This window comes from Dioscorea cayenensis, unplaced genomic scaffold (genome assembly GCF_009730915.1).
Source record: "Dioscorea cayenensis subsp. rotundata cultivar TDr96_F1 unplaced genomic scaffold, TDr96_F1_v2_PseudoChromosome.rev07_lg8_w22 25.fasta BLBR01000477.1, whole genome shotgun sequence".
Classification (NCBI taxonomy): Eukaryota; Viridiplantae; Streptophyta; class Magnoliopsida; order Dioscoreales; family Dioscoreaceae; genus Dioscorea; species Dioscorea cayenensis.
The window spans coordinates 4,584-17,979 of NW_024086868.1; the positions used below are offsets into that span (position 1 = coordinate 4,584).

General features: G+C 42.9%; 1 non-coding gene across 1 annotated transcript; it reads left to right on the top strand.

Annotated features, from left to right (window-relative positions):
* The first annotated feature begins 2,952 nt into the window (after positions 1–2,952).
* LOC120254492 lies at positions 2,953–3,059 on the top strand. The gene has a single exon (XR_005534642.1). It is a non-coding gene; the product is annotated as a small nucleolar RNA R71 (small nucleolar RNA).
* Positions 3,060–13,396: the final 10,337 nt, after the last annotated feature.

Here is a 13,396-nt window from a genome sequence, read left to right on the forward strand (position 1 = left end):
ACCAACGCATAAACCCCTGTCCGAACTCTATGGACCATGCCCATCAATATTAGTGTCTCTAAAATCAGGGGGGTAGGTATACTCGTCTTCTCAGCCCCACGAATCGTATCCTAGAGACCCATGCCCAGAACTAATCTCGTAATGTAGGGCCCAAGAAGATCACTCCCAGTCTAGCATAATGCCCCTAATGTCTGATGTACTCTACCATGATGTGTCCTAAGTGAATCGGTACGCGCTGCACCATCGAGTACAAGTATAGAAGCTCCTGCCGGCTCAGAACGCCAGTGCTATCACCACGGCCATTCACCGATCTGCTCATGATGGCATGTAAGTATCGATATGCAGATCGGGAAAGGCACGTGGCCTTGGACACCCCCGGCTCGTACTGACCCTGACCCTATAGCGCCCTGTAAGCTCTCTGCGGGGTCAAAGCTCCGGGATAATCAGTCGGTAACTGAGAGTACTCCTCAGTGTCTGTGAATGCTTCCTCATATAAGCCAAGCAAAATTGAAAACTAAGTGATGCTCTAGCTATGGTGGTGTCCAAGTGCTCTAAACTGAATGGTGTCTAAACTGTCGAAGCTCGCGTATGATCTATCAAACTCGAATCATGATAGCACCTTCAGTGCAAACTCTCGGATGGCTAGCTCTTAAATCGTCAATAACTGCCGCCAACCACCTGCTGAAACGAGATCCTCGACCTCATTAGCGAACTCATCTCCATGCTGTAGACCTCTAAGTATACTCGTTTCCAGGAATCGAGTCTGTCCAAAACGGAGTCGTGACAAGGGCTCATAGAAAACTTGTTGCTCTGGAATCGCGAAACTCATGCCCTCAGGCTCAGGGGATGACTTAGGGGATGACTCACGTGGCCTCTTATCAGCTTGCTTCTTCTACCGAGGTGCCATAATCTGCGAAATTTGAAATGAAATCGATCAAACAAGTTTTGATAAACTAACACTGCAGAAATCCACACAGTCGTGTTGAATTTCTACACGCCCGTGCGTATCCACGAGGCATGAAAACCGCACGGCCGCGCCACAAGAATCCAAAAATACAACTTAAAAATACTTCTAACTTCGTTCTAAACATAAATCATCTTTCTAATTGAAGAAACGAAGCATTATTAACTAGATTCATCTATGAAAATCATGAATTGATGAAGGAAATCATAAATAGGGCTTACTGACGAGTTAAAATGAAAGAACTATGAATCGGCCGAAAAACCTTTCAACAATTCTACCAAATCGGTGCTAGGAGGTCGGGGGTTGATGTGAAAGTGCTCCCAGACGAATGGAGGGTATTAGGGAGAAGAGAAACGACTATTCTTTAAAAAGAACTCGCACCTCTTGGTGTTCTGTACATCCACACAAGCGTGGGGAAATTACCCACGCCCCTGCGCCCCACAGGAGAGCTTCACAGAGGCAGGTGCACGCCCCTGGGCGCTCTCGGGAAAATCTCTCACTGACTCTGAACGCTCTCGCACAGGCGGAGGTAGCCCAACCCACATAGCCGTACGCCCCTGTGGCTTCTCTGGAAATCCGAGAAAAATCGCTAAGTGTTCCACACGCCCTTGCGGAAATTCCGCACGGCCGTGGGCATTCAAAGGCCCAGCTCACAGGGGTGATCGCACACCCTTGTGGCTTCTCGGGATGGAGAGAACTCCTCTGCAGAATTTCGCACATTCGTGTGGAAATTACCCACGCCCTTGTAAGTTTCACAAGGTCGCCCATAGGGGCGAGTTCACGCCCCTGTGCGCTCTCGGGATAATTTGACAAACTCTGCAGGAAATCACACGCTCGTACGGAAATTACCCACGGGCGTGCGATATTCGCATGGTCATTCACAAGGGCAGCTGCACAATCTGTGCCTTCTCTGGATGAGCTCGCAATACAAATCCACGGGTATGCAGAAATTCCACACGCCTGTGCATTTTCACTGGATGCCTTAGAAAAAGCTATAGGCTCTGCAGAAAGTTTTAGAACATGTTTACACACTCGGAGCCTGCCCTAGAATGCAAGTTTTACCAGTGAAAAACATTGAATAAAGCTCAAACGACATAACTTCGCTAATTCCACATGAAAACACACAATGAATACTTAAAGCCCACAAGAAAATCTCAACACAAGCATTTAAAAATCAAAACACCAACACTTAACAAATTATTCATGCAAACAAACTAAACTAGAAGATAAGAAAATAGTAAACACTTGTGTTCTTTTGGCTTCTCACTCGAAAGCCTACCTTCAACCTCACCACCACTTCTCATGGTTGGTCTCTGTATTGCTCCACCTGATTTTCAAAGTTATGCAAAGAGGCGGTGTGGTTGCGAAGTGTAGCCTCGACTGATTCAAACCTTGTATTTGTAGATTGGATAAATCTAGTCAAGTGCTTCTCTAAGTCATTCATTCGGGTTTCCAAACCAGAGACTCTGTTTTCCACCTGAGGGGCTTGTTGTTGTTGTTGGAAACCCGGTGGCCACATAGCCTTTTTTGGACCCTGATTACTCCATGAGAAATTGGGATGATTCTTCCCTGTAGGTATTGCTATATGGGTTTCCTTGAGGTCTCATGCCATTACCTACAAAATTAATGTTCTCCACTGAAGAAACATCACCGATAGAGATCGGGCAATCGGAGAGAGCATGTCCTCCACCACACCTGGTGCAATTAGTCACGGCCGCCACTCTATTTGAATTAGAAGATCTAACTTCTTCCTCAAATTTTCCACTTGAGCCGCCAATGAAGTTACAGCATCTATTTCATGGAGACCGGCCACTTTTTTCTTCTCCCTAGCATTCCCTTGGTAGCTGTTTAACCCCATTTCTTCAATTAACTGACGGGCCTCATCGGGGGTCTTGCTACCTAAGGTACCTCCTTCTGCTGCATCCAAGAGTTGCCTTGTACTCGGGTTCAAACCATTATAAAAGGTCTGAACAATCATCCACTCCGGGAATCCGTGTTGCGGGCACTTTCTGAGGATCTCCTTGAACCTTTCCTATGTCTCAAATAGAGACTCCAATTCAAACTGAACAAAGGATGAGATCTCATTCTTAAGCTTTGCTGATTTTTCGGGAGGAAAATAATGGGTCAGAAAAGCTTCTACCATCTCCTCCCACGTGGTAATTGACGCTCTAGGTATTGAGTGTAGCCACTTCTTCACACTCCCCTTTAGGGAAAATGGGAAAGCTCGCAACTTGATTGCATCATCCGTCACCCCGTTTATCTTCAGCATATCACACACCTCAAGAAAGCTCTCTATATGACTGTTTGGATCTTCACCGGCTAAACCATTAAATTATGCGGATTGCTGCAACATGTGGATGAATGTCGGCTTCAGTTCGAAGTTCTGAGCTGTAATCGGGGGACACACAATACTTGACTGTGTCCCCAATACTGAAGGTCTGGCATAATCGGATAATATTCGCTGTTGCTCATTCTGTTCTGCCATGTTTTCAGATTCTTAAACTTCCAAATCAGCTAAATTGGACTGTTCTTGCACAGGCCCTTTCCCTTTTCTTCTAAGTGTACGTTCAAGCTTAGGATCTCCTTCAATCAATATTGAGGGATTCCCTCGGGTCATAACCTGGAGCTGTACCCAAAAAGAAAGAAAAAGAAATCAGAACAATGATAGAATAAGAAGATATGAAATAGAATGTATGGTGAAATTGCTAAGAAAACAAAGTGCAAAGTATCTCTAAACGCCTACTCCCCGGCAACGGCGCCAAAAACTTGACAGGTTCCCCTTGCGTATATCCCGCAAGTGCATGGGTTTGTCGAAGTAATAATCCCGGATGAGCGGGTATCGAATCCACAGGGAGTAGGGAATAAAAACACTTAATCCGGTTCTTAGCTATGTGAAAAATCAGTAATGATAAGTGTGGCAATGATTCAATTCTCAAAAGTAAAAACAACAAGTAAGAGAGCACGAGTAAAGGAGGAGGTAAGGCAATTGATAAAGATGGGGTACTCGAATAATGCTCCACCTAGGACAATTGTTTCAAGTGCAAGAACCCTCTATTATGCTTCCTAATCAATACAATGGTGAGTCGTGGAATTGATAAATACATAGTCCCAAATCTAAGGTCAACTATACCTAACTCTATACATGTCCCGGAGGAGAGATTACCTCACACTCGAATAGAGTTCCAATGAGCTTTAGGGATTCCAAGTGATAAATCTATTCCTAATTATAGACCTAACCCTTTGGTCCAGGTGGAAGGTCCCTAACCACAATTAAGCCCTAGATACTAAGATCACCTCAACACTTCCTTCGTTGCAAGCGCAACTAAGCCCATCGGAGGGTCATCGCTTAGACCATTCACTCTATTATGGCCGCAAAGAACTCAAGGAACGGAGGTAGAATCTGTCACACCGGAGGAGAAAGGGGATGCTCCTGTACCTCTCGACTCACCCTCTCAACCCTCTCCAGCCTAGCTTTGTCTAACGCTCATGGTGTGTCACTCACTCACAAGGTTACCAACAAGAACTCTCAACTCTAGTGTCACTCTAGGTGGAATGTTCATACAATCAGACATTCAAGGTTGGAACTCATTATAAGTGCTTGTCCGATGTGAATGCGAAGCGTTCATTCCTTATGTTGAGCGTTACTTTTCTCAGGTTTTTACATTAATATGTGTGTTTTTATGTTACTTTTATTCAGGTATGGTTGTGAGGCCGAGTATGAAGGAAATAGGCCAATGTGGATCATAATGCACCTATTTTGGAGGAGATCTTGCTAAGGTTCAAACGCGAAGACATAAGACAGGTGTGAGATGCTAGAGTGTGTGTCAACCTCTTCGTATTCGAGTGAGCACATCCATTTGGAGGGACACAAACGCAGTCACACTCGAGCATTCCATCCTATGCATATAAGAACAAGAGCTCCACCAACATATATATCATTGAAGAAGCAAGTGATTCACGACGTGAACGTGTGCCCGTTTGCGTTACCCCGATGAAAGTATAGAATTGGGAAGTTATTTAGGTCGAAGACTGTAGCAGAGAATTTGTAGCAAGTACTGTAGCAGCACTGTTCAGAGCCGGCCGAGAAATCAGAGAAACAGAGAATCCACACGGGCGTGTGGAAATTATCCACGCCCATGTGGAAATTCCGCACGGGCACGTGTAGCGTCCACGCCCATTGAGTTACCCGATTCCAGCCCTATTTAAAGCTGATTTAGCCCCGATTTTGGCATTCTTTTCTCTATCTTTTCCCCAACTTGAGAGAGGGCTTCGGCTAGGGTTTTGAGGGGTATTGGCTAGGATTTTGGAGAGGTTCTATGGCTCCGACATCGCGCGTCATTTGGAAGAAGGTTATTGGGAGAGCTTTCATCGGCATCGATCCGGCGAGATGCAACCTAGGCCAGACAAAGGATCCCTTGTGACGAGTAGAGGACTCTCCACAAGACCATTGACACGACCATCAAGGGGGTTTCTTTATAGATTCATTGCTTTTACATTCGATTTCTTTGATTGTACTTAGCTCAATGGAGAGCTAAACCCCTAGTGGGTACTTGGGTGATTGTGAACCCTAGGATCTATTCGTTTCATTGAACTTTTTTATTATGCTTTTAATAAATTGATGTTTATTGTGAGTTCCAACTTTGAATGCTTGATTGTATGAACATTTCCCCTAGAGTGACACTAGGGTTGAGAGTTCTTGTTGGTAACCTTGTGAGTGAGTGACACACCACGAGCTTTAGACAAAGCTAGGTTGGAGAGGGTTGAGAGGGTGAGTCGAGAGGTACAGGAGCGTCCCCTTTCCCCTCTGACGTGATAGATTCTACCTCCGTTCCTTGAGTTCTTTACGGTAATAATAGGGTGAATGGTCTAAGGGATGAACCTTCGCTGGTGCCTAGTTGCACCTGCAATGGAGTGAAGCATTGAGGAGATCTTAGTATCTAGGGCTTAATTGTGGCAAGGGACCTTCCGCCTGAACCAATGGGTTAGGTCTATAATTAGGAAGCGATTTATCACTTGGAATCCCTAGAGCTCATTGCAACTTTATTCGAGTGCGAGGTTGAGAGGTTATTTAATCTCTCCTCAGGGACATGGATAGAGTTAGGCATAGTTGACCTTAGATTTGGGACTATGTATGTAAGGATTTCCACGACTCACCATTGCATTGATTAGGAAGCATAATAAAGAGTTCTTGCACTTGAAGCGATTATCCTAGGTGAAGCATCATCCGAGTACCCCATCTTTTTCGATTGCCTTACCTCCTCCTTACTTTTGCTTTGTTACTTGTTGCTTTTAATTGTTGAGAATTGAATCATTATCACACTTATCATTGTTGATACTCCACATAGCTAAGATTCAAATCAAGTATCTGTACTCCCTACTCCCTGTGGATTCGACCCCGCTCACCCGGGATTATTACTTCGACAAACCCGTGCACTTGCGGGATATACGCAAGGGGATATTGTTAACTCACAACAAACATCAATTAATTGAAAGCATAATAAAGAGACTCAGTAAAACAAATACATCCTAGGGTTCACAAATACCCAAGATCCACTAGGGGTTTAGTTCTCCATGGAGCTAATTACAATCAAAGAAATAGAATGTAAAAGCAATGAATCCATAGAGAAACCCCCTTGATAGTCGTGTCGATGGTCTTGTTGAACGTCCTCTACTTGTCGTCCAAGGATTCCTTGTCTGGTATGGGATACGCCTTGACGGAAGCTCCCCTACCAACCTTCTTCCAAAGGAATGACGATGTCGGAGTCGTAGAACCTCTCCAAAACCCTAGCCAATACCTCTCAAAACCCTAGCCGAAAACCTCTCTCAAGTTGGAGAAAAGATGGAGAAAAGAATACTGAAATTGGGGCGTGGGTGATTTCCACATGCCCGTTTGGATTCTCTGGAATTGTGATTTTCGGCCAGCTGTGAATAGTGCTGCTATAGTGCTCTGCTACAGTACCTGGCCTAAAATACTTCCCGAGTCCATACTTTCATCGAGGTGACGCAAACGGGCACACGTTCACGTTGTGGATCGCTTTGCTTCTTTAATGATGGACAAGTTGGTGGAGATCTTGTTCTATGTGCATAAGTCGGAATCCTTGAGTGTGACTGCCCTTGTGCCCCTTCAAATGGTTGTGCTAACTCAAATACGAGGAGGTTGGCACACACTCTAGCATCTCACACCCGACCTATGTCTTCGCATTTGAACCTTAGCAAGATTTCCACCAAAATCGGTGCATTATGATCCACATTGGTTTCTTTCCTTCATACTCGGCCTCACAACCCTACTTGCACGAAAGTAACATAAAAACACACATATTAGTGTAAAAACCCGAGAAAAGTAATGCCCAACATAAGGAAAGAACGCTTCGCATTTATATCACACAATCAAAGCTCAACCGTTACTAACTCTACACTATGTCTTGGCAGAGAAAATAACCAGTCTCAACATGTCACCCTGTGTAATTTTGCAAGAAGCTCTAGGGATTCCAAGTGATAAACCCTATTCCGATATGTAAATCTAACCCTTTGGTCCAGGTGAAAGACCCCTAGTCACAATTAAGCCCCATGTGTTAAAGTCACTTCAACGCTTCACTTTGTTGCTCGTGCAACTAAATCCCACCGGAGTTCATCCCATAACCCTTCATTCTATTGTGACCACAAAGAACTCTTGGAATGTGGAAGTAAAATAAATCACACCGGAGGGTAAAGGAGATGCTCCGCCACCTCTTGACTCACACTCTTGACCCTGTCCAATCTTGTTGTGTCTAACCCTCATGGTGTGTCACTGACTCATAAGGATTACTAATGTAGACTCTCAACCCTTGCATCATTCTAAGGAAGAAATCATTCAACAAGCATTCAAGATTGGAACTCAATCAAAGATATCAATTAAGGAAAGCATAATAAAAGGTTAATAAAACAAATACATCCTCGGGTTCACAAATCCAAGTACCCACTAGGGGTTTTAGCTCTCTATGGAGTAAGATACAATCAGTAATGAAATAAAAAGTAAAAATATGCAATCCATAGTAAAACCACCTCTATATTCATGCCGATGAAAGCTCCCCCAATAACTATATTGCAAGAGAAAGGCGGTGCCGAAGCCGTAGAACCACACCAAAGGCCTTGCCAAAGCCTCTCTAAACCCTAGCCACCGGCCTCTGAAAAGTTGCAGAAAAGATACGAAAAAGGATAACAAAATCAGGCTGAATCGGGCTTTAAATAGGCTAGAATCGGGCATCCACACAGCCCTGTGGAATTGCCACACGCCCCTTTGAAAATTCCGCACGGGTGTGTGGATCTCTGGAATTTTGATTTTTTGTGAGCTGTGAACAGTAACTGCTACAATGAATTGCTACAATGATTTGTTACCATACCTGTTACAGTACTCCTCCAAAAATACTCCCGAATCCATAATTTTTATCAAGGCAACATAAACGGGCACATGTCGATGCCATAGATAGCATTGCATCTTCAACTAAAAGTTCATTTGATGACGATCTTGCCAGCGTTGCACAAGTCGGGATACACGAGTGTGACTGCCCTTGTGCCCCTCAAAACTATCTATTTGCTTGACAATAATGGAGGTTGGCACACACTCTTGTGTCTTAGATCATAACTTGTGTCTTCGCATTTGTTCACTCCAAGATTCCATCAATAAAGTGCATTCATGACCTACTTTGGATTCTTTCTTTGATATTTGGCTTCACAACTCTATATGCGCAAAAGAACACAAAAGAATACTTCACATTCTTAACACACAAGCACTTATCACTTTTGATACAGTAATTGTTTGCTTTCTTTCTTTCAAACTTGTCTCCACAACCCTAAATGCACAAAAAAACACAAATACATATGAATAAGCCATAAAATCTAATAAAAGTGATGCTTAGTGTAAGAAAAGTACACTTCATATTACTTATACACAAGCACTTATTAATGTGAGTGTGACTGCATTTATGCCCCTCCAATTTGTGTATTCTTTCAAATATGTTGGAGGTTGGCTCATACCCACATGTTTATGAGCAAAACTTGTGCCATGATCCTTGTTCGGCCCAAGAGTTTCCTCAACAATTGCGTCCATGATTTGTTTTTTGGTTCCTTTCTTCCAAACGTTTCTCCATAACCCTAAATGCACAAAAGAACACAAATAGACATGAATAAGCCATAAAATCTGATAAAAGTGATGCTCAATGCAAGAAAAGTATACTTAGTAATACATATACACAAGCACTTATCAGTCGTTACCGTAATTCCATTGATCCTAGCTCCAGCTCTAGTTACTACTTCTGCTCCTCCTCCGACAATCATTGTACTGAATACATCAGCTCCATCAGCTCTTGAGGAGCGCTTGACTCATCTCGAGGAGGGTCATGTGAGGATCGAGGGTCTACTTTGACAAATTCTAGCACATATGCAATGTCAATACCACTCGACCACTTAGGACCCTACATCATCCACCGTTACAACTCTAGGGATTCCAAGTAATAAATCCTATTCCCTAAAATAGATCTAACCCTTTGGTCCAGGAGAAAGACCCCTAGTCACAACTAAGCCCAAAATACTAAGGATTACTTCACTGCTTCACACTGTTGCTTTAGCAACTAAGCCCCAACGTGGTTCTTCTCTTAGAACTTCACTCTATTGTGACTGTAAAGAACTCTTGGAATGTGGAGATAGGATAAATCACGCTGGAAGGGAAAGACGATGCTTCGCTACCTCTCGACTCACCCTCTCACTCCTCTCCAATCTAGTATTGTCTAATCCTAATGGTGTGTCACTCATCCACAAGGATTACCAAAATGGATTCTCAACCCTAGTTTCACTCAAAGGGAAAATAAACTCAACAAACATTCAAAATTGGAACTCAATTAAAACATCAATTAAAGGATGCTTAATAAAAGGTCAAAGAGACAATATCATCCTAGGGTCTATAAGTCCAAGTACCCACTAGGGGTTTAGCTCTCCATGGAGAAAGATACAATCAATAATGAAATCAAAAGTAAAAATATGCAATCCATGAATAAAACCCCCTTAGTGTTCGTGTCGATGATCTTGTGGAGTGGCAACGTCTTTTCCAAAGGTCCTCTCGTCAAGCCTAGGGCACACCTCGCTGGATCGGTGCCGACGAAAGCTCCACCAATAACTCTCTTAAGAAGGAGTCATGATGTCGATGGCCATAAACCCTCCAAGACCTAGCCAAAGCCTCTCCAAACCCTAGCCGTGTGTGCCTCCACAGGTGGAGAAAAAGATAGCCCAAAGATGGAAAAAAGATTCCTCAAATCCCAGCTGAAATCATGACTTAAATAGGGTTGGAATCAGGCATCCGGATGAGCGTGTGGAATTTCCACAAGCCCTTGTGAATCTCTAGGAAATCAATTCTTTATAGCCTATGCACAGCAACTGCTACAGTAAATTACTTCGGTGATTTGCTGCAGTAACCTGATACAAATACTTCTCCAAAATACTCCCGAATCCACACTTTTCATCGAAGCAACATAAATGGGCACACATCTACGCTATAGATTGTGTTGCATCTTCAAATAAAAGTGCATTTAACGACAATCTTGCTAGCTTTGCATAAGTCAGAACACATGAGTGTGACTACCATGATACCCCTCCAATTTGCATATTTCCTTAAACACCATGAAGGTTGGCACACACTCACATGTCTATGAGCATAACTTATGTCTTCTCATTTGGTCAATCTAAGATTTCATCAACTAAGTGCACTCACAATCTAATTTGGTTTCTTTCTTCTATATTTGTCTCCACAACCCTACATGCACAAAAGAACACAAATACACATGTTGATAAGTGCTTGTGTGTTATGAATGCGAAGTATTCTTTTCTTACATTGAGCATCATTTTTATCAGGTTTTAGATCTAATACATGGGTATTTGTGTTACTTTGGTACATGTAGGGTTGTGGAGCCAAATATGTAAGAACGAAGCTAATGTAGATCATGAATGCACTATTTGATGAAATCTTGGAAGGCACAAATGCGAAGACACAAGCTGGATTCAAAGATATATTAATGTGTGCCAACCTCTGTGTATTCAAATAATCACATGGTTTGGAGGGGCACAAGGGAAGTCACATTTGCGTACTCCAACTCGTGCAATGATAGCAAAATCTACACCAATGAGTTTGTTTATTGAAGAAGTGACGCGATCTACGGCATAAACGTGGACCCATTTATGTTACCGGGATGAAAAATGTGGAATTGGAAGTATTTTGGAGGGGTAATATAGCAGGTTATTGTAGCAAAACATTGCAATAATACACTATAGCTGTTACTGTTCATAGCCCACAGAAAATAAGTATTCCAGAGAATCCACATGCCCATGTGGAATTTCGACAAGGGTGTGTGGAACATCCATAGGGATGTGTGGATGCCTGATTCTAGGTAATTTAAAGCCACGATTCAGCCCGATTTGAGGATCTTTTTTCCCATCTTTTCTCTAATTCTTGAGAGCCTTGCAGCTAGGGTTTAGAGAGGTATTGGCAAGGCTTTTGGAGTGGTTCTACGTCTTCGATACTGTGTTTATCTTAGAAGATAGCTATTAGGGAAGCTTTCATTGGCACAAATCCGGCGAGATGTATTTGTTTCATTAACCTTGTATTATGCTTTCCTTAATTGATGTTTTAATTGAGTTCCAATCTTGAATGCTTGTTGAATTATTTTGCCCTTAGAGTGACACTAGGGTTGAGAATCCATCTTGGTAGCCTTTGTGGATGAATGACATACCATGAGGGCTAAACAAAGCTAGATTGGAGAGGGTCGAGAGGGTGAGTCGAGAGGTAGCAAAGCGTCCCCTTTCCCTTCCAATGTGATTTATCCTACATCCATTTCCTAGAGTTCTTTGCGGTCACAATAGAGTAAAGTGCTAACGGGTGAACTCCGTTGGAGCTTAGTTGCGTGAGCAATAGAGTGAAGCGTTGAAGTGAACTTTAGTATCTGGGCTTAATTGAGACTAGGGGCCTTTTGAATGGACCAAAAGGTTAGATCTACGTATAGGAATAGGGTTTATCACTTGTAATTCCTAGAGCTTCTTACGACTTTGCACAGTGTGAGGTGTTGAGACTAATCAATTTCTTCGTTAGGGCATAGTGTAGAGTTAGTCAAGGTTGAGCTTAGGTTTGGGACCATGTATCTTAGGATATCCAAGACTCATTGAGCATTAGTTAGGAAGCATAATAGATGGTTTTGCACTTGAATTGATAATCCGAGGTGGAACAATATCCGAGTACCCCACTTCTACATTACATCTTATCAACACAATCATTGTTTCATCTTCACTCGGTTAAATAGCAATCTTGGTGTTTCTATTCCTTATTCCATGTAGATACGATTCCCCACTCATCTGGGATTTCTTACTTCGACAAGCCCGTGCACTTGCGGGTCACACGCATGGGGTTTGTCACATGTATAAGCGATAGAATCTGAGAAATGTAATTGATAAATGCTTGCATGATAAGAATATGAAGTGTTCTTTCCTTATGATGAGCATTACTTTTCTCGGGTTTTAACGCTAATATGTGTGTATTTATGTGTCTTTTGCATATAGGGTTGTGAGGCCAAATATTAGAGAAAGAAGCTAATGTGGATCGTAAATGAATTGTTTGGAGGAAATCTTGAGAAGATTCAAACGCGAAGACATAAGTCAGGATCGAAATGCGGGAATGTGTGCCAACCCTCTCGTATTCAAGATAGTACAACGATTGGGAGGGACACAAGGACAGTCACATTCAAGCAATCTGGCTTGTGCATGTATAGCAAGATCTCCACCAACATGCAAAGCAATTCACAATGTAAACGTGTGCCTATTTGCGTTACCTCAATGAAAGAATGGATTTGGGAGAGTTACAGTACTATAGTAGGTACTATTCACAACCGGCCAAAACTGAGCAAAACAGGGAATCCACACAGGCGTGTGGAAATTCCACATGCCCATGTGCAAAACAAGAAATTCCACACGCCCGTGTGCAAAATCCACAGGGGCGCTCACATGGGCGTGTGGGTTCCCGATTCCATCCTTATTTAAGGCCGATTTCAGCACTAATTTCATAATTCTTTTCTCCATCTTTTCCCTAACTTGAGAGAGGACTGCGGCTAGGGTTTGGAGAGGTATTGGCTAGGGATTTGAAGAGGTTCTATGGCTCCTACATCATGCTCTGTTTCAAAAAAGGTTAGTGGGAGAGCTTTCATCGGCACTGATCTGGCGAGGTGTATCCTATGCCGGACAAAGGGGCCTTTGGACGAGTAGAGGACTCTCTAGAAGACCATCGCCACGACTATCGAGGGGGTTTTCTATGGATTATTTGCTTTTACATTCAATTTCATTGATTGTAATTAGCTCTATGGAGAGTGACAAGCTTCCCTTGCGTATATCCCACAAGTGCACGAGTTTGTAGAAAGTAATAAT